Raw genomic sequence first — 22,130 nt, forward strand, 5'->3', positions numbered from 1 at the left:
CAAAGGATTTCTTTGAGTAAATCCCACGAGTGGCACCTATAAATAAATATGTATTTTACACCCGAGGAGGGCCCCTAAAATTATTATGGAGATTTACCGTGAGTGGCACCAGAAATTAATCTGGGCAATACTCCGCGGCTCAATCCATAGTCAAAGGATTTCTTTGAGCAAATCCCACGAGTGGCACCTATAAATAAATATGTATTTTACACCCGAGGAGGGCCCCTAAAATTATTATGGAGATTTACCGTGAGTGGCACCAGAAATTAATCTGGGCAATACTCCACGGCTCAATCCATGGTCAAAGGATTTCTTTGAGTAAATCCCACGAGTGGCACCTATAAATAAATATGAATTTTACACCCGAGGAGGGCCCCTAAAATTATTATGGAGATTTACCGTGAGTGGCACCAGAAATTAATCTGGGCAATACTCCGCGGCTCAATCCATAGGCAATAGACAGACAAAGACCGAACACAGTATTTAAGTGATAGAAATCACAAAACCTTCGTCACTTAGAACATTTTATTATGTAACTCTTTTACAATAATATGCCATATCCCTGTATAGTACTCTTCACCCAAATAATAAACATATTACTCATATTATGCACCATATATATCACAAACAATAAGACTAGATTTACACAAGAGTCACCAACAAGAACGACAATTCAGTCCACTTGATTACTCAAGTGGACAATAAGACTAAAAGAGTTACTCCCCTTACTGTGACTACAGTTTAAGTGATAGAAATCACAAAACCTTCGTCACTTAGAACATTTTATTATGTAACTCTTTTACAATAATATGCCACCTAGAGAGATGTTAAAGTAAACAAACTGTCAATAAAGAGTCTCATTAAACTGATAATGCACTTACAATAACTGCTTGTTATCTATAAGGTTAATGTAAAAAACAAAATAATATGCAAAACTATAAACAACAACTGTTGCATAATATAATACTGAGTGTCCAGGAATGCTTTAAAGTATCATACACACGAAAAATACAATCTATTCTAAGTATATCCATGAAAACGAAGTCTCTTGAATGTTCTATTTGAGTATATTGTCACTTATCGTATCCGAAGGCACTGAATGTACATAATGTTCATAAAACACACTTTCAGTCTTCCAGCGCCCTAACCGCATGACCTTTTTGGGATCTTCAAGGCTTTCAACCGCTTTAGTAGCCCCAGTTGGGCGGAAATCCTTTGGACGGAATCCTTCACCTTGTAAACCAACACGGTTTAAGGCACTTTTTAATATGTTGGATACAGTTTTTGAGTCAATCGCCCTGAATGGTTTAGTTAATGTTAAGAACACAGGTTTATCTACACAAAGTTCTCTTTGTTGAGTAGTTCTTTCAATGTAAGTCTGTAATGCACATACAGGATCTAGTAAACTATCAGTGGTAGGACGTACAGTAACAGAAAAACCAGATCTATCTGTGTCATTCTTAATGCCATGAAAATCTATAACTACACTACCGTCTTGTTGAAAATGAAGCTGACTTGTACTAAAAATCATTCTCTCAATACAATTAGAATCTTTATCAAAAATAACACCCCTAGGGGCAATGTCAGATGGCCTAAGCATAACTGTGAATGCAAGTAGAACAATGGTTTTCTCCCTAAGGTCCTTAAGCTTAAGTTGTGTATTACAGCCTAATTGTCTAAATAACATATTAAATGGTTCTGTAGGTATAACATTTGACTTTTTCCTGACCGCGACAGTTCCAGCTTTTACAAGTCCATCACAAAGGTACTTTATGTCCCTATCATGTGTAAAATTGGGTAAACAACGAATGTTGAAAAAATGGGACAGTGCAGCACAACATGACTTCAACAATGATGAAGGCCTATCAGAACCATCAGCAGTCTGACATAAAAACTCTAAGTGATGTGGTTGAACCATGCCGACCTCAATATTGTTATTGTGACAAAAATTTAAAAACCTTTTAAGCATTCTATTGTAAAGTTCCCATGTGCTTTCTGCGAGACAGAGTGTAGTTTGCAAAGCTGCTCTGTCTGACCATCCCTGAGTTAGTAATTTTTCTTGCCACTCACTCTCCATGCATATATTTTCCAGTTTGTGTTTCGAAGCGGCTCGGCTACTGTACCGTTTAAGAATGTCTGCCTTTTGTTTGGAAGTGGAATTGGTGGTACCACTGAAAGAGCTTTGAGTTTGTGAAACCACATGTGACCCCGCCATGCTGGTGCAATTACAGTTGCCTCTGCTTGTTGTTGCACAAGTACTTGCACCACCTGCTCTAATAACCGAAAAGGTGGATTTACAAAATTGTTCATGCGTCCCCAATCTTGTTGGGCTAGAGCATCCACTCCTGTTGTATAGGGATCCAGGAAACGGCTGTTGTAAACAGGAAGATGTGTATTTGCCATGGTTGCAAAGCGATCTATGTCGTGTGGGCCCCATAGTGTATCTAGGAGATAGAACAGGGCTGGATTTAGCTGCCATTCGTAAAGTGGGTTTAGGCGTGACAATTTGTCCGGCATGCAATTCAACTTGCCCTGGATGTGCTTTGCCGACAGTAAAACGTTGTGCTCTAGAGCAAGTTCCCAAATTCCCGACGCTATTTTGTTGAGTTCCATGCATGGCCCACCGAGGTGGTTTAAGTATGCTACTGTTGTTATATTGTCCGACACTATTTGAATATGTTTGTCTGCAACTCTGTCTATGAATGATTCCAGCACTAATCTGACTGTTAGTAGTTCCCTGATGTTGGACGACTTGTGGCTTATACTCGGGGGCCAAAATCCTTGGGCGTAACAATTGTCCATCACTCCACCCCATGCTATGTGGGATGCATCTGTAAATATCTGAGCTTGCACTGGTGAAGGAATTAAAACGGTCCCGTTCCATTGTTGAACTGAAGTTTTCCACCATAACAAATCAGATTTAACACTATTATTCAAATATAACACATCTGACCATGAAGTTTTTGTTTTTAACAATCTATAAACACTTCTAAGCATAAGTTTTCCAGGTAGCACAGCACTAGTCATAGAAACACATACACCAGCAATTTTTGCTAGAGTTCTAGCCTCTATTTTAGTTTTCTTAAGAAGCCGTGATAAATCATGACTTAGCTTTCTCAGTTTGTGTTTTGGCACTAAAATCTCTGGGTATCCTGAGCTGCCTTTTGAGGTCAAAATAAATCCAAGGAACAATTTCGTTGGTTCAGGCGTTAACGAACTTTTCTCCTTATTAACAACAAACCCCAAATTATCTAATGTACTCAAAAGTAGTGATTTTTGAAAGTTCATATCACAACATTGAGCAGCAAGGCAACCATCATCTACATATGATGCAAGACGTAACCCAAGATTGCGCAAGTATGTGATTACAACACGTGTTATTTTAGTAAAGAAATATGGACTTACATTTAAGCCAAATGGTAAAACAGTCCAAACATAGTAATTATTGCGCCATTTTATGCCTAAATATGATTGAAGTGAGGGATGAATATTGACATGATGAAAACCTGAGTTAAGGTCCCATGTAATAAACTGGTCCTTAGGTTTTACAATATTTTTCAGGTAAGAAATGCCTTCATATTGAAATTTCGGGGCTTCTATATATTGATTTATGGCCCTTAAATCAGTAATTAATCTCCATTTACCACCTTTTTTAGGCACACATCCTACTGGACTTACACATGTGGGTACATAATTTACATGCTTTAAAGCTCCTGATGTCAACAGCAATTGGATTTCTGTGTCAACAAATTTATTTTGACTAGAAGTAAGTGAATGATTGCACCGAAAAAATGATGGTGGTTCTCTTTTAAATGAAAATTTAACACCTTCAGATATACAGTTTAACACAAAATCACTGGCACCTATATTTTGCCATGCAGCTAAGTGATGCTTTAAGGAACCGGCATGAAATTGCATAATCTTAAACTAATGTTACATACCCAAATGCACAGTATATACTAAAATATGAAGTACACAATGTATCAAACACACAAAACATCAATTCGATTAAGAAATATCATATAGTAACTACTATACATTGTTTGAAATGTGAATAAATGTGTCTATGATTTAATTAGTTAATCATCTGTTAATTGTTAAGAACACTACACTGTATGATTGTCATTGTTATCTGAGTTTTGTGTTTATCACTGTATTGTATGTACATCATCAATAAACATGTAAATAGTTACATGGCAACAGTAATGGCATAATGATGTAACTGTCAAAGTTTCTAGTTATCGGTAGATTCCTCCTTCTTGTCATTACGCTTGAAAAATCTGGGCTGATAGTTCCTTGGTCCCTGAAAGGAGTCGAACACGTTATTGTAGTTTGATCCCCGACCACGGTATGGAAAACGACCGAATGGCCTTGGTTGCAGGTTATTGGAACCTCTACCAGCAGGCGGTTCGTGTTGGACTTTTACCGATGCGAGCGAAGCAGCAGTTTTTATGTTTTCGATAGCGACATCACTAACAGTACCCTTGGAACCCTGTAGAGATCGAAATATCTTGGCAGTGTCATTTGAAAAGTTAGACTGAACAAACACATTGGCTTGTTCACCTTGCAGGTAATGAATTTGTGCACATGAAATAGTGTTTATGGTGGCTAAGGTGTCTTCCGTGGGTTTGTCAATGCTCCAAAGAACTTTAAGAGCTGTCTCCGAGTACCGAGCACATTTGTTGACGACAGCTGACAAGTGTTGACAATCACGTTTTGAGGATTTGCAATCTGGTACTAAAAATTCTTTAGGTAGACGTTTGGAAGCAACACCTGTTTTTATTTGCAAAAAGTCACTCTCAATGGCACTCACGTCCACTGTTGCTAACCCGGTGGTACCTTTTTGAAAACTAGCAGTTAACTGGTTGGTAGGACTGGGTGGGGTAAAACCCGATGCGTACTCGTACTGAGATTTTGGACGATTATGCGCTTCCTCGAACCCTTTCGTTAGTCTGTCCAATCGATTTGCTAACTCGTCGACCTTTTCTTCCATGCTACTCATGTCGAAGTTTGAGGTAAACAGCGATTTTCTGACGCTCCTCTAAACCTCGTGGCCATGGGTGAAGAGTCACCAACAAGAACGACAATTCAGTCCACTTGATTACTCAAGTGGACAATAAGACTAAAAGAGTTACTCCCCTTACTGTGACTACAGGCTCACCTTGAGCAATTTGTGCTCTGGTGAGCTAATAAAAACAGACATATCTCTTAAAACGATGGCTCCATAAATAAATAAGGTACTATAAATAAGGAGGTACCTGTGAGATTTACCGTGAGTGGCTCCAGAAATTAATGTGGGCAATAGACAGACAAAGACCGAACACAGTAGCTCACCTTGAGCAATTTGTGCTCTGGTGAGCTAATAAAAACAGACATATCTCTAAAAACAATGGCTCCATAAATAAATAAGGTACCATAAATAAGGAGGTTCCTGTGAGTGGCCCAATGCAGTTTTAATTCTGGCAATGTCACCGACTGGCGGTTGGATAGAATTCTGTTGACACACGCTTCCAAGATGACACCGTTCAATTTGTCTGTAAGGAAAAGATACCAATCATATTGGATCAATATGCAATATTCTTATAAAATGAAAAACATTGTAGGGTATTATTTATAAACTAGAAATGCTGCTATGTGACGAAACCAGGTTGTAATGATAAGCTTTCAGAAATCTTCCAAATAGAAATTTCGACGTGTCCAAAATACAAGGCTGTATTGAGCATCTTTTTCACTACTATTCATATGCATTGCTGTGCCACAATGACATCTTTGCACAAAATCAAAGATATTTACCAGCACATGCATGCACACAAAATGAAAACATCTTTGAAAACAAGAAGAGATGAAAATCAGTATGGTAGAATTTGAAGTACAAATTTTCAAAACAAGTCCTGCTTCTTTTTGCAGTAATGTTGTTTCTGAGATTCTTTGGGTACAATTCTTACCGGCTATTAATGTACAAGTAAGTAGGACGGCTGCTGCAGGTATGTAGATGTTGTCAGGTTGGACCTCAAGATCATTGACTCCAACAATTAAATACAGCGCCTCCCACCGGTGGTCCTATAAATAAAAATTCAAATTCACCAAAAGGCTAGCCTAATAAATATACAGGGAGACACCTCTACGGTGGTACCAAAAATATGTATGAAGCTCTAAATAAGTATTTTACACAGGAGTGGCATTTTCAATAAATAAAGAGATATCCCATGGATAGCACATGCAAGTTAACAAGAGATGTTTGTTAAACATTATGCCCCCCCCCACCTGAATGCCCCAAAATCAAAAGGGGTCATCTACTGGTCAGACCAAACCTCCAAGGCAAGTTTGAGGGCCTACCGTCCATTAACCGTGAGTGGCTCCAGAAATTAATCTGGGCGATACTCCGCGGCTCAATCCATACTAAATGGATTATTTGAGTAAATCCCACGAGTGGCACCTATGAATAAATACATGGGTGAAAGTTTGAATTTTTCAAAATACTGAAAATAGGGTGTTTACATAGGGAAATGCCATTTTTACAATACATTATAAAGGATAAATATTTTCCAAAATACTAAATTCAGTATCAATACTGAAAACTTTCACCTATGTAAATATGTATTTTACACCAGAGGAGGGCCCCTAAAATTATTATGGAGATTTACCGTGAGTGGCACCAGAAATTAATCTGGGCAATACTCCGCGGCTCAATCCATAGTCAAAGGATTTCTTTGAGTAAATCCCACGAGTGGCACCTATAAATAAATATGTATTTTACACCCGAGGAGAGCCCCTAAAATTATTATGGAGATTTACCGTGAGTGGCACCAGAAATTAATCTGGGCAATACTCCGCAGCTCAATCCATAGTCAAAGGATTTCTTTGAGTAAATCCCACGAGTGGCACCTATAAATAAATATGTATTTTACACCCGAGGATGGCCCCTAAAATTATTATGGAGATTTACCGTGAGTGGCACCAGAAATTAATCTGGGCAATACTCCGCAGCTCAATCCATAGTCAAAGGATTTCTTTGAGTAAATCCCACGAGTGGCACCTATAAATGAATATGTATTTTACACCCGAGGAGGGCCCCTAAAATTATTATGGAGATTTACCGTGAGTGGCACCAGAAATTAATCTGGGCAATACTCCGCGGCTCAATCCATAGTCAAAGGATTTCTTTGAGTAAATCCCACGAGTGGCACCTATAAATAAATATGTATTTTACACCCGAGGAGAGCCCCTAAAATCACTATGGAGATTTACCGTGAGTGGCACCAGAAATTAATCTGGGCAATACTCCGCGGCTCAATCCATAGTCAAAGGATTTCTTTGAGTAAATCCCACGAGTGGCACCTATAAATAAATATGTATTTTACACCCGAGGAGGGCCCCTAAAATTATTATGGAGATTTACCGTGAGTGGCACCAGGAATTAATCTGGGCAATACTCCGCGGCTCAATCCATAGTCAAAGGATTTCTTTGAGCAAATCCCACGAGTGGCACCTATAAATAAATATGTATTTTACACCCGAGGAGGGCCCCTAAAATTATTATGGAGATTTACCGTGAGTGGCACCAGAAATTAATCTGGGCAATACTCCGCGGCTCAATCCATGGTCAAAGGATTTCTTTGAGTAAATCCCACGAGTGGCACCTATAAATAAATATGAATTTTACACCCGAGGAGGGCCCCTAAAATTATTATGGAGATTTACCGTGAGTGGCACCAGAAATTAATCTGGGCAATACTCCGCGGCTCAATCCATAGGCAATAGACAGACAAAGACCGAACACAGTAGCTCACCTTGAGCAATTTGTGCTCTGGTGAGCTAATAAAAACAGACATATCTCTTAAAACGATGGCTCCATAAATAAATAAGGTACTATAAATAAGGAGGTACCTGTGAGATTTACCGTGAGTGGCTCCAGAAATTAATGTGGGCAATAGACAGACAAAGACCGAACACAGTAGCTCACCTTGAGCAATTTGTGCTCTGGTGAGCTAATAAAAACAGACATATCTCTAAAAACAATGGCTCCATAAATAAATAAGGTACCATAAATAAGGAGGTTCCTGTGAGTGGCCCAATGCAATTTTAATTCTGGCAATGTCACCGACTGGCGGTTGGATAGAATTCTGTTGACACACGCTTCCAAGATGACACAGTTCAATTTGTCTGTAAGGAAAAGATACCAATCATATTGGATCAATATGCAATATTCTTATAAAATGAAAAACATTGTAGGGTATTATTTATAAACTAGAAATGCTGCTATGTGACGAAACCAGGTTGTAATGATAAGCTTTCAGAAATCTTCCAAATAGAAATTTCGACGTGTCCAAAATACAAGGCTGTATTGAGCATCTTTTTCACTACTATTCATATGCATTGCTGTGCCACAATGACATCTTTGCACAAAATCAAAGATATTTACCAGCACATGCATGCACACAATGAAAACATCTTTGAAAACAAGAAGAGATGAAAATCAGTATGGTAGAATTTGAAGTACAAATTTTCAAAACAAGTCCTGCTTCTTTTTGCAGTAATGTTGTTTCTGAGATTCTTTGGGTACAATTCTTACCGGCTATTAATGTACAAGTCAGTAGGACGGCTGCTGCAGGTATGTAGATGTTGTCAGGTTGGACCTCAAGATCATTGACTCCAACAATTAAATACAGCGCCTCCCACCGGTGGTCCTATAAATAAAAATTCAAATTCACCAAAAGGCTAGCCCAATAAATATACAGGGAGACACCTCTACGGTGGTACCAAAAATATGTATGAAGCTCTAAATATGTATTTTACACAGGAGTGGCATTTTCAATAAATAAAGAGATATCCCATGGATAGCACATGCAAGTTAACAAGAGATGTTTGTTAAACATTATGCCCCCCCCCCCCCACCTGAATGCCCCAAAATCAAAAGGGGTCATCTACTGGTCAGACCAAACCTCCAAGGCAAGTTTGAGGGCCTACCGTCCATTAACCGTGAGTGGCTCCAGAAATTAATCTGGGCGATACTCCGCGGCTCAATCCATACTAAATGGATTATTTGAGTAAATCCCACGAGTGGCACCTATGAATAAATACATGGGTGAAAGTTTGAATTTTTCAAAATACTGAAAATAGGGTGTTTATATAGGGAAATGCCATTTTTACAATACATTATAAAGGATAAATATTTTCCAAAATACTAAATTCAGTATCAATACTGAAAACTTTCACCTATGTAAATATGTATTTTACACCAGAGGAGGGCCCCTAAAATTATTATGGAGATTTACCGTGAGTGGCACCAGAAATTAATCTGGGCAATACTCCGCGGCTCAATCCATAGTCAAAGGATTTCTTTGAGTAAATCCCACGAGTGGCACCTATAAATAAATATGTATTTTACACCCGAGGAGAGCCCCTAAAATTATTATGGAGATTTTCCGTGAGTGGCACCAGAAATTAATCTGGGCAATACTCCGCAGCTCAATCCATAGTCAAAGGATTTCTTTGAGTAACTCCCACGAGTGGCACCTATAAATAAATATGTATTTTACACCCGAGGAGGGCCCCTAAAATTATTATGGAGATTTACCGTGAGTGGCACCAGAAATTAATCTGGGCAATACTCCGCGGCTCAATCCAAAGTCAAAGGATTTCTTTGAGTAAATCCCACGAGTGGCACCTATAAATAAATATGTATTTTACACCCGAGGAGAGCCCCTAAAATTATTATGGAGATTTACCGTGAGTGGCACCAGGAATTAATCTGGGCAATACTCCGCGGCTCAATCCATAGTCAAAGGATTTCTTTGAGCAAATCCCACGAGTGGCACCTATAAATAAATATGTATTTTACACCCGAGGAGGGCCCCTAAAATTATTATGGAGATTTACCGTGAGTGGCACCAGAAATTAATCTGGGCAATACTCCGCGGCTCAATCCATGGTCAAAGGATTTCTTTGAGTAAATCCCACGAGTGGCACCTATAAATAAATATGAATTTTACACCCGAGGAGGGCCCCTAAAATTATTATGGAGATTTACCGTGAGTGGCACCAGAAATTAATCTGGGCAATACTCCGCGGCTCAATCCATAGGCAATAGACAGACAAAGACCGAACACAGTAGCTCACCTTGAGCAATTTGTGCTCTGGTGAGCTAATAAAAACAGACATATCTCTTAAAACGATGGCTCCATAAATAAATAAGGTACTATAAATAAGGAGGTACCTGTGAGATTTACCGTGAGTGGCTCCAGAAATTAATGTGGGCAATAGACAGACAAAGACCGAACACAGTAGCTCACCTTGAGCAATTTGTGCTCTGGTGAGCTAATAAAAACAGACATATCTCTAAAAACAATGGCTCCATAAATAAATAAGGTACCATAAATAAGGAGGTTCCTGTGAGTGGCCCAATGCAATTTTAATTCTGGCAATGTCACCGACTGGCGGTTGGATAGAATTCTGTTGACACACGCTTCCAAGATGACACAGTTCAATTTGTCTGTAAGGAAAAGATACCAATCATATTGGATCAATATGCAATATTCTTATAAAATGAAAAACATTGTAGGGTATTATTTATAAACTAGAAATGCTGCTATGTGACGAAACCAGGTTGTAATGATAAGCTTTCAGAAATCTTCCAAATAGAAATTTCGACGTGTCCAAAATACAAGGCTGTATTGAGCATCTTTTTCACTACTATTCATATGCATTGCTGTGCCACAATGACATCTTTGCACAAAATCAAAGATATTTACCAGCACATGCATGCACACAATGAAAACATCTTTGAAAACAAGAAGAGATGAAAATCAGTATGGTAGAATTTGAAGTACAAATTTTCAAAACAAGTCCTGCTTCTTTTTGCAGTAATGTTGTTTCTGAGATTCTTTGGGTACAATTCTTACCGGCTATTAATGTACAAGTCAGTAGGACGGCTGCTGCAGGTATGTAGATGTTGTCAGGTTGGACCTCAAGATCATTGACTCCAACAATTAAATACAGCGCCTCCCACCGGTGGTCCTATAAATAAAAATTCAAATTCACCAAAAGGCTAGCCCAATAAATATACAGGGAGACACCTCTACGGTGGTACCAAAAATATGTATGAAGCTCTAAATATGTATTTTACACAGGAGTGGCATTTTCAATAAATAAAGAGATATCCCATGGATAGCACATGCAAGTTAACAAGAGATGTTTGTTAAACATTATGCCCCCCCCCCCCCCCCACCTGAATGCCCCAAAATCAAAAGGGGTCATCTACTGGTCAGACCAAACCTCCAAGGCAAGTTTGAGGGCCTACCGTCCATTAACCGTGAGTGGCTCCAGAAATTAATCTGGGCGATACTCCGCGGCTCAATCCATACTAAATGGATTATTTGAGTAAATCCCACGAGTGGCACCTATGAATAAATACATGGGTGAAAGTTTGAATTTTTCAAAATACTGAAAATAGGGTGTTTATATAGGGAAATGCCATTTTTACAATACATTATAAAGGATAAATATTTTCCAAAATACTAAATTCAGTATCAATACTGAAAACTTTCACCTATGTAAATATGTATTTTACACCAGAGGAGGGCCCCTAAAATTACCGGTATTATGGAGATTTACCGTGAGTGGCACCAGAAATTAATCTGGGCAATACTCCGCGGCTCAATCCATAGTCAAAGGATTTCTTTGAGTAAATCCCACGAGTGGCACCTATAAATAAATATGTATTTTACACCCGAGGAGAGCCCCTAAAATTATTATGGAGATTTTCCGTGAGTGGCACCAGAAATTAATCTGGGCAATACTCCGCAGCTCAATCCATAGTCAAAGGATTTCTTTGAGTAACTCCCACGAGTGGCACCTATAAATAAATATGTATTTTACACCCGAGGAGGGCCCCTAAAATTATTATGGAGATTTACCGTGAGTGGCACCAGAAATTAATCTGGGCAATACTCCGCGGCTCAATCCAAAGTCAAAGGATTTCTTTGAGTAAATCCCACGAGTGGCACCTATAAATAAATATGTATTTTACACCCGAGGAGAGCCCCTAAAATTATTATGGAGATTTACCGTGAGTGGCACCAGAAATTAATCTGGGCAATACTCCGCAGCTCAATCCATAGTCAAAGGATTTCTTTGAGTAAATCCCACGAGTAGCACCTATAAATAAATATGTATTTTACACCCGAGGAGAGCCCCTAAAATCATTATGGAGATTTACCGTGAGTGGCACCAGAAATTAATCTGGGCAATACTCCGCGGCTCAATCCATAGTCAAAGGATTTCTTTGAGTAAATCCCACGAGTGGCAACTATAAATAAATATGTATTTTACACCCGAGGAGGGCCCCTAAAATTATTATGGAGATTTACCGTGAGTGGCACCAGAAATTAATCTGGGCAATACTCCGCGGCTCAATCCATAGTCAAAGGATTTCTTTGAGCAAATCCCACGAGTGGCACCTATAAATAAATATGTATTTTACACCCGAGGAGGGCCCCTAAAATTATTATGGAGATTTACCGTGAGTGGCACCAGAAATTAATCTGGGCAATACTCCGCGGCTCAATCCATGGTCAAAGGATTTCTTTGAGTAAATCCCACGAGTGGCACCTATAAATAAATATGAATTTTACACCCGAGGAGGGCCCCTAAAATTATTATGGAGATTTACCGTGAGTGGCACCAGAAATTAATCTGGGCAATACTCCGCGGCTCAATCCATAGGCAATAGACAGACAAAGACCGAACACAGTAGCTCACCTTGAGCAATTTGTGCTCTGGTGAGCTAATAAAAACAGACATATCTCTTAAAACGATGGCTCCATAAATAAATAAGGTACTATAAATAAGGAGGTACCTGTGAGATTTACCGTGAGTGGCTCCAGAAATTAATGTGGGCAATAGACAGACAAAGACCGAACACAGTAGCTCACCTTGAGCAATTTGTGCTCTGGTGAGCTAATAAAAACAGACATATCTCTAAAAACAATGGCTCCATAAATAAATAAGGTACCATAAATAAGGAGGTTCCTGTGAGTGGCCCAATGCAGTTTTAATTCTGGCAATGTCACCGACTGGCGGTTGGATAGAATTCTGTTGACACACGCTTCCAAGATGACACAGTTCAATTGTCTGTAAGGAAAAGATACCAATCATATTGGATCAATATGCAATATTCTTATAAAATGAAAAACATTGTAGGGTATTATTTATAAACTAGAAATGCTGCTATGTGACGAAACCAGGTTGTAATGATAAGCTTTCAGAAATCTTCCAAATAGAAATTTCGACGTGTCCAAAATACAAGGCTGTATTGAGCATCTTTTTCACTACTATTCATATGCATTGCTGTGCCACAATGACATCTTTGCACAAAATCAAAGATATTTACCAGCACATGCATGCACACAATGAAAACATCTTTGAAAACAAGAAGAGATGAAAATCAGTATGGTAGAATTTGAAGTACAAATTTTCAAAACAAGTCCTGCTTCTTTTTGCAGTAATGTTGTTTCTGAGATTCTTTGGGTACAATTCTTACCGGCTATTAATGTACAAGTCAGTAGGACGGCTGCTGCAGGTATGTAGATGTTGTCAGGTTGGACCTCAAGATCATTGACTCCAACAATTAAATACAGCGCCTCCCACCGGTGGTCCTATAAATAAAAATTCAAATTCACCAAAAGGCTAGCCCAATAAATACACAGGGAGACACCTCTACGGTGGTACCAAAAATATGTATGAAGCTCTAAATATGTATTTTACACAGGAGTGGCATTTTCAATAAATAAAGAGATATCCCATGGATAGCACATGCAAGTTAACAAGAGATGTTTGTTAAACATTATGCCCCCCCCCCCCACCTGAATGCCCCAAAATCAAAAGGGGTCATCTACTGGTCAGACCAAACCTCCAAGGCAAGTTTGAGGGCCTACCGTCCATTAACCGTGAGTGGCTCCAGAAATTAATCTGGGCGATACTCCGCGGCTCAATCCATACTAAATGGATTATTTGAGTAAATCCCACGAGTGGCACCTATGAATAAATACATGGGTGAAAGTTTGAATTTTTCAAAATACTGAAAATAGGGTGTTTACATAGGGAAATGCCATTTTTACAATACATTATAAAGGATAAATATTTTCCAAAATACTAAATTCAGTATCAATACTGAAAACTTTCACCTATGTAAATATGTATTTTACACCAGAGGAGGGCCCCTAAAATTATTATGGAGATTTACCGTGAGTGGCACCAGAAATTAATCTGGGCAATACTCCGCGGCTCAATCCATAGTCAAAGGATTTCTTTGAGTAAATCCCACGAGTGGCACCTATAAATAAATATGTATTTTACACCCGAGGAGAGCCCCTAAAATTATTATGGAGATTTACCGTGAGTGGCACCAGAAATTAATCTGGGCAATACTCCGCAGCTCAATCCATAGTCAAAGGATTTCTTTGAGTAAATCCCACGAGTGGCACCTATAAATAAATATGTATTTTACACCCGAGGAGGGCCCCTAAAATTATTATGGAGATTTACCGTGAGTGGCACCAGAAATTAATCTGGGCAATACTCCGCGGCTCAATCCATAGTCAAAGGATTTCTTTGAGTAAATCCCACGAGTGGCACCTATAAATGAATATGTATTTTACACCCGAGGAGGGCCCCTAAAATTATTATGGAGATTTACCGTGAGTGGCACCAGAAATTAATCTGGGCAATACTCCGCGGCTCAATCCATAGTCAAAGGATTTCTTTGAGTAAATCCCACGAGTGGCACCTATAAATAAATATGTATTTTACACCCGAGGAGAGCCCCTAAAATCATTATGGAGATTTACCGTGAGTGGCACCAGAAATTAATCTGGGCAATACTCCGCGGCTCAATCCATAGTCAAAGGATTTCTTTGAGTAAATCCCACGAGTGGCACCTATAAATAAATATGTATTTTACACCCGAGGAGGGCCCCTAAAATTATTATGGAGATTTACCGTGAGTGGCACCAGGAATTAATCTGGGCAATACTCCGCGGCTCAATCCATAGTCAAAGGATTTCTTTGAGCAAATCCCACGAGTGGCACCTATAAATAAATATGTATTTTACACCCGAGGAGGGCCCCTAAAATTATTATGGAGATTTACCGTGAGTGGCACCAGAAATTAATCTGGGCAATACTCCGCGGCTCAATCCATGGTCAAAGGATTTCTTTGAGTAAATCCCACGAGTGGCACCTATAAATAAATATGAATTTTACACCCGAGGAGGGCCCCTAAAATTATTATGGAGATTTACCGTGAGTGGCACCAGAAATTAATCTGGGCAATACTCCGCGGCTCAATCCATAGGCAATAGACAGACAAAGACCGAACACAGTAGCTCACCTTGAGCAATTTGTGCTCTGGTGAGCTAATAAAAACAGACATATCTCTTAAAACGATGGCTCCATAAATAAATAAGGTACTATAAATAAGGAGGTACCTGTGAGATTTACCGTGAGTGGCTCCAGAAATTAATGTGGGCAATAGACAGACAAAGACCGAACACAGTAGCTCACCTTGAGCAATTTGTGCTCTGGTGAGCTAATAAAAACAGACATATCTCTAAAAACAATGGCTCCATAAATAAATAAGGTACCATAAATAAGGAGGTTCCTGTGAGTGGCCCAATGCAGTTTTAATTCTGGCAATGTCACCGACTGGCGGTTGGATAGAATTCTGTTGACACACGCTTCCAAGATGACACAGTTCAATTTGTCTGTAAGGAAAAGATACCAATCATATTGGATCAATATGCAATATTCTTATAAAATGAAAAACATTGTAGGGTATTATTTATAAACTAGAGATTTACCCCGAGTGGCTCCAGAAATTAATCTGGGCGATACTCCGCGGCTCAATCCATAGTAAATGGATTCTTTGAGTAAATCCCATGAGTGGCACCTATAAATAAATATGTATTTTACAAGTAATTTTCCATGTAGCTTTCAATGGTGTCTATTAAATAGCATCACAAAATGGTCTGATCCAGCTCATCTTCTGGGCATCACGGTCTTGCTGTTTATTAAACAAGTTAAACAAGTAAGAAAGTAGTTAAAATCTTCTTGCTAAAGGTTTAATAGTTGACAAGCACCATGCTTTGATGACTTATATGCAGTTTTCACTTGAAAAACTCTGATCAAATTCAGATTACTCTGATATCATTTTAGGTCACTGTTTTTTATTGTTCGTTTTACAAACTCGCCGCTCAAAACGTGATTTCAGAAGAAAAAAAATGGAAATCTCATTTTTTTTCATTCTCTCTGATAGAAATTTTACCCGTCAATTAAAATAAAACGTCTGGGAAAGAAAGACAACTCCTTCCAAATAAACTTTTCATCGTTTCTATAGCAAGTTCATAAGTCATCCAATTGTAAGCGCTGTTTTTTGTTTCCAGACATTTGATTGGTCACCAACGCTCGAAGAAACATGGCGGACTCAGGTTACAGTTAATCTTTTTCTTGACAGCAAACAGCAAATTCATTTGTTAAAAAAATGAAAATGATACTGTCTTCGAAATTATTAACACAAGCTTACCCTCACATACACTCATTAAGAATGTTTGTGGATATCGAACGGCTGGAAGTGCAAGTAAACATGAAGGGTAATCGTTATATCAAATGACATGCCGGGCTCCGAGTTGATACAAATCGGGGTCATTTTCGTTGTCAGACTCAAAGTTACAGAAATAAGGTAAATACGCAATTAAAACCATAGAAAACATAATTGTTTTAAAAATCAATGAGTAACAAAGAGCATTAGAACAGGCAGAATACGCAATTGATTTGAAAGGACCCTTAATGAATTAAAAATGAAAGTTGGAAACTCATTTCATCTAATTTGATTTGATTAATGTATTTAACTTAGTTAAAAATAGATAATGGTTTCCGTAATTGGCCGATAATTTTCTGGAAGCAAGCCGGAAATAATTGAAGACCACGGAGTTTTGCTTTAAGACGCTTTCTGTTGATAAACGGGTTAATACGAAGGTATACGATAATAGACAGATGCAGGCATGGTAATTCACATGTTATTTTCAACTTTTAGCGAGAAGATGTCAACAAGGAAAATAGGTTGAAACTAGAAGCGCCGCAATGTGACGAAACCAGGTTTTTGTTATGGGCAATCAGAAATTATAGCCAATTAATTTGTTGTATGAGCAAGTTCAATCTGCAGCTTCATATAAGCTATATTCACACTAAGATTCATCACTATCCATCAATTCTAACTAAGTTGTTGGGCAGAAAAACATTTTTCTATTTTTAGGAACAGTGACCTTGACCCCACCTCCCAAGCTAGCTCTTCATATAAGATACCTTCGCTCTAAGTTTCATCAATATCTATCAATGCTAACTAAAATTATTGGGCAGAAACCATTTTTCTATTTTAAGTAACAGTGACCTTGACCCCACCACCCCCCCCCCCTCAAAAGAAATTCCAAGCTTGCTCTTCACATAAGCTTCTAGTACCTAAGGCCAGAGTTTTTTTATCTTTAGATTTACGGGAGATTTTTCAAAAAGCTGGGTAAGGAGGAGGAAATAAAAATAAAAATAAAATACATAAAATGTCCCAAAGGAGAAATAAATAAAAATAAAACGGATTTTTCTCCGATTTTTTTTATTTTTTAAATATTCTTATATCATGAAGACAAAACACACCTTACTTGTGTCAGCTATTTCATAAGCTGAAAAAAGGGTGATAGATCACCATAAAGTTTCAAAAGCATAATTAAAAGATCCTTTTAATGACTGAAAATATTGACCTCAACACTGTGAGTTCAAGCGCTCATTGAAATTAATTGTATATATTTGTTCGAATGCATCTATGCATATGAGGTGCATATATTATCAACCCATGGATTTTATGAAACATGTCAGTGTAATAAAGAAGTTTAAATGGCCAATTCTAACCTTTTGCCCACAATATAAGCATATCCTTTCCATTGTGAAGTAATCAAACATTGAACACAGTTTCAGACACGGTATAATAAGGAGGTCAAATGTGTTTTTCTGTCTTTAACGAAATAGCACCGTGACAATTTACCGTGATGTGGTTTTTATATAGAAAATATAACCAAAAAAAGTAGAAGTCCTGATGGAAATTCCTCTTCACTTCAAAGTTTGACCGGGCTTACGGATACACAGACAGTCAAAATCTACATTTTTGTACTTCACCAGAGAAAATTCGGGAGCATTAAGATAAATTTTACAAGTGTTATATGTTTCAAAAAAGCAGGTCTAAGAACTGATTTTAGAATCAGTCCTGAAAAATATCCTTCTAATTCCAGCTATTCCCGTTGGCAATAAGCAACGGATAAGTTTGACTTCTTGCACTGACTGCCAGATATCTTATGTTCAGATTTTTTTCTGTTTTATCGGAAACACATACTATGTTATTATTACATTATTTTCAGTATTCTATAACGATTTAAATTCTAAATCATTATTAAACTAATTAACAACTACGATTATCACGATACCTTGTGCTTTTCTCTTCAAAAATGTGATCATGAAGCAGTGTGTTCAATGCTCCCCAGAGTCAAATTCAGACAAAAATATCCATTTTGACTATGATGAACACGATATCATTTTGCAGTTTGTGTTTGTCAGAAGCTATACATTTTTGCGCTGTAATCCAATTCATCCTTGTTAATATACGACGTGCGCCAACGACTTTTAATAGACAATACAACCCACGAATTTCTGTCTCCATATTTTGACCGGAAGTTTCGCAATCATTCCACGAAACGCGAACAACATACTGAATCTACAAAAAAATCACAATAAACACGCTCTAAGTTCACCACGGTTTGATTTAAATAATGAAACATAAACATCGGAACGTTTTTGTAGTAAAACATTTCTATATAGCTGCAGAAATTGTGAGAAATAAGGGGTATGACAAAAAGTACTTTCACTTTTGACAGGACGTTGTTATGGTAACGGGTACCTGTTCTGTTTCCCCGCGTATTTCTGACTGGTTTACGTGGTTTGTGCAGTAAAAAGACCGATAATGAATGACAATTGGTACACCAGTTGGTTCTGAGATATGGGTTATAGAACACTAATTTTATTTTTTTCTTAACTTTGGAGCAACGTTCGTCGGAAAAAATAAAAATAAAACTACGAAAATGAATTTTATTTTTATTTGGGTTTTGCAATATTTAGGTACGGCGCTCCCGTAAATCTAAAGATATAAAAACTCTGGCCTAAATACAAAATTTCGTCAATATCTATCAATCCTAACTAAAGTTATTGGGCAGAAACCATTTTTATATTTTTAGTAACAGTGACCTTGACCTTAGCTCCACCCACCTCAAAAGCAATTCCAAGCTAGCTCTTCACATAAGCTACCTACACACTAAGTTTCATCAATATCTATAAATCCTAACTTAAGTTATTGGGCAGAAACCATTTTTCTATTTTTAGTAACAGTGACCTTGACCTTAGCTCCACCCCCCTCAAAAGCAATTCCAAGCTAGCTCTTCACATAAATTTCATCAATATCGGTCAATGCTAACTTAAGTTATTGGGCAGAAACCATTTTTCTATTTTAAGTAACAGTCAGTGTTCGACACTAACGGGGTCCCGGGATCCCGAGGACACCAATTTTTCGGGAGGGACACCTGAACTTTGAAGTCCGGTATTCCGTCGGGACACTTAAATTTTGACTGATAAAAGCTAAATATTAATAAATAAATAGCGTTTCATTTATTTATTACCTAAATTTGGGTCCCCTAAATTTCTTAAAAGTGCATGTGAAAATGATTTTATTATAAATACGTCGAACATACTAAAGCGAAAGTATGGCTGACTTTTTTACTATAGTTACATCATGAATCTATAAATAAACAGGTCATTTCACAGTGCGCATGCGGGTTAACGCTTTCATTTTGTTGTTTACATAATCAACAAGGTCAGAGGTGACAGACTTTTATTATCGGTTTAATAATTATGTTGAATTATTTTGCTTATGTGTCAGAACCACCCCAAAAAGAAGCCAACACTACTGACTTTGATGCCTTAATGATGCGACCTTCGAGTTGTTACAGTAATATTTACGGCACAAATAGCGGAATCCTACTATTCAAAATTCTTTGTTGTAAATATGCTTTGATCAAAACAATATAGAAATAAAATTCCCAACTTTAGTTTTATAAAATGTAGTTTTATAAAATGTAATCAATGCATAAACATTTTTGGTCATCTGCTCTTACAGTATGCACTACACCTGTTGGGCACGCTGATTGATTGATTGATCAGCAGCTCTACTAAATACAAACTTTTCACAAGCCAGATGTAATATTCCTACTGTTTCTCAACAAAAAGCACTAACATATGACAAGACCCTGAACCATGGCGTATTTTATGCGTATTTTCGGAAAATCTAAAAATAGTAACAACATCAAGTTTTTGTTTACATTGTATCCATCTTTGTTTTTGACTGAAAACAAAAGAGACTTAGACATTCTACCGCGTTTGAACCCAATCTACTGATTTGGAGACCCAAATCTTCCTCTCTGCCATTGCCAGAGGTTCATATGTCTAACATTGTGCTACTAACTTGACATTACATGCTGTTGAAAACATGTATAATATGGTGTTTACTTGATTTACAAATTGAAAAGTAAAAGGCACTGTATTTGCATGTTAAATTTAATATTAAAACAGGTTAAGTAATGAAAAAAATGTAAAAAAATGGAAGGGACTCCTAATTTCATGAAGGGACACCTGATTTCAAATGTTGGTGTCCCTTCGGGATCCCTTGGAAAAATGGTTAGTGTCGACCCCTGGTAACAGTGACCTTGACCATTTTTCTATTTTAAGTAATAGCGACCTTGACCTTAGCCCCTCCCCACTCAAAAGCAATCCCAAGCTAGCTCTTCACATAAGCAACTTACACACCAAGTTTCATCAATATCGGTCAATGCTAACTAAAGTTATTGGGCAGACACCATTTTTCTATTTTAAGTAACAGTGACCTTGAACTTAGCCCCTCCCCACTTAAAAGCAATCCCAAGCTAGCTCTTCACATAAGCAACTTACACACCAAGTTTCATCAATATCTATCAATACTAACTAAAGTTATTGGGCAGAAACCATTTTCCTATTTTTAGTAACAGGCGACCTTGACCTTAGCCCCATCCCCCTCAAAAGCAATCCCAAGCTAGCTCTTCCCATAAGCTACCTACACACCAAGTTTTATCAATATCTATCAATGCTAACTAAAGTTATTGAACAGAAACCAATGTTTGACCCCCGCCTGCCCGTCCGCCCAACGACAACCTCATTCTAATAACCCGGTTTTCGTTGAAAACCTGGTTAAAAAGATAATTCCAACCCATTCAAACTTGCTAACTTCTTATCTAATTTGAACTACTGTGGAACCCAGCACGTGATAACCGGGGTGTTGCAACCAACAACAGGTAACTGCAAGTCCACCGCGGCTCAATAGAACCATATGAGAGAACGGACAAAGATAGAGTACAAAAACATTCTCACCACTTACAAGCACTCTGAATAGTTATTTTAAGGTGAAATGTAAGAAAATGATCAATAGAAATGGGGCACATTTTTTAAGATTCCCGGATGGCTCAAGACCACAGTTATCTGCCCCCCGTTGACCCCCCGTTGACCAAGATCCGGATGTGAATACAGAAACAAAGAGTGCTTGTGTTCAAGTATCAATATTTTATTAAAATTGAATGAAAAAGAAGCAAAAAATGTTCTTTTTGCAGAGAACTTGACTGAATTTGACACTCTATTGCAGAAATTGATAGTTTTCAATGTAAATATTGGAAAAATCATAGCTTGTGGAAGTCTGAAAATTAGTTGTTTGTAGCCGATTGACTCCCTGGCGGAAGGGTTATGTATTTGAACTCAATTTTGACAGTCGGGTCAATGGTCAACATGGTGTTTTCTTGTGATTATATTTTGTGTCTTGAATTGTTCTAGAGATGCCATGTCCTTGTTTTTCAATTGGGGTGTGTATAAAGTCAAAAGCCAGGTTAGTGTCTATATGAAACATATAGTAAAAATAACTGTGGTCTCACGCCGGATGTCATCATGTGATCGAACAGTCAAAACGT

The 22,130-nt window shown here is 37.9% G+C and overlaps 1 pseudogene; it reads right to left on the reverse strand.

Moving 5' to 3' along the window:
- The window catches only part of LOC128223849 (uncharacterized), a 36,953-nt pseudogene extending 14,861 nt beyond the window's left edge, over window positions 1-22,092 (reverse strand).
- Between the last annotated feature and the right edge of the window lie 38 nt (window positions 22,093-22,130).

This window comes from Mya arenaria, chromosome 2 (assembly GCF_026914265.1).
Source record: "Mya arenaria isolate MELC-2E11 chromosome 2, ASM2691426v1".
In the NCBI taxonomy this organism is placed as follows: Eukaryota; Metazoa; Mollusca; class Bivalvia; order Myida; family Myidae; genus Mya; species Mya arenaria.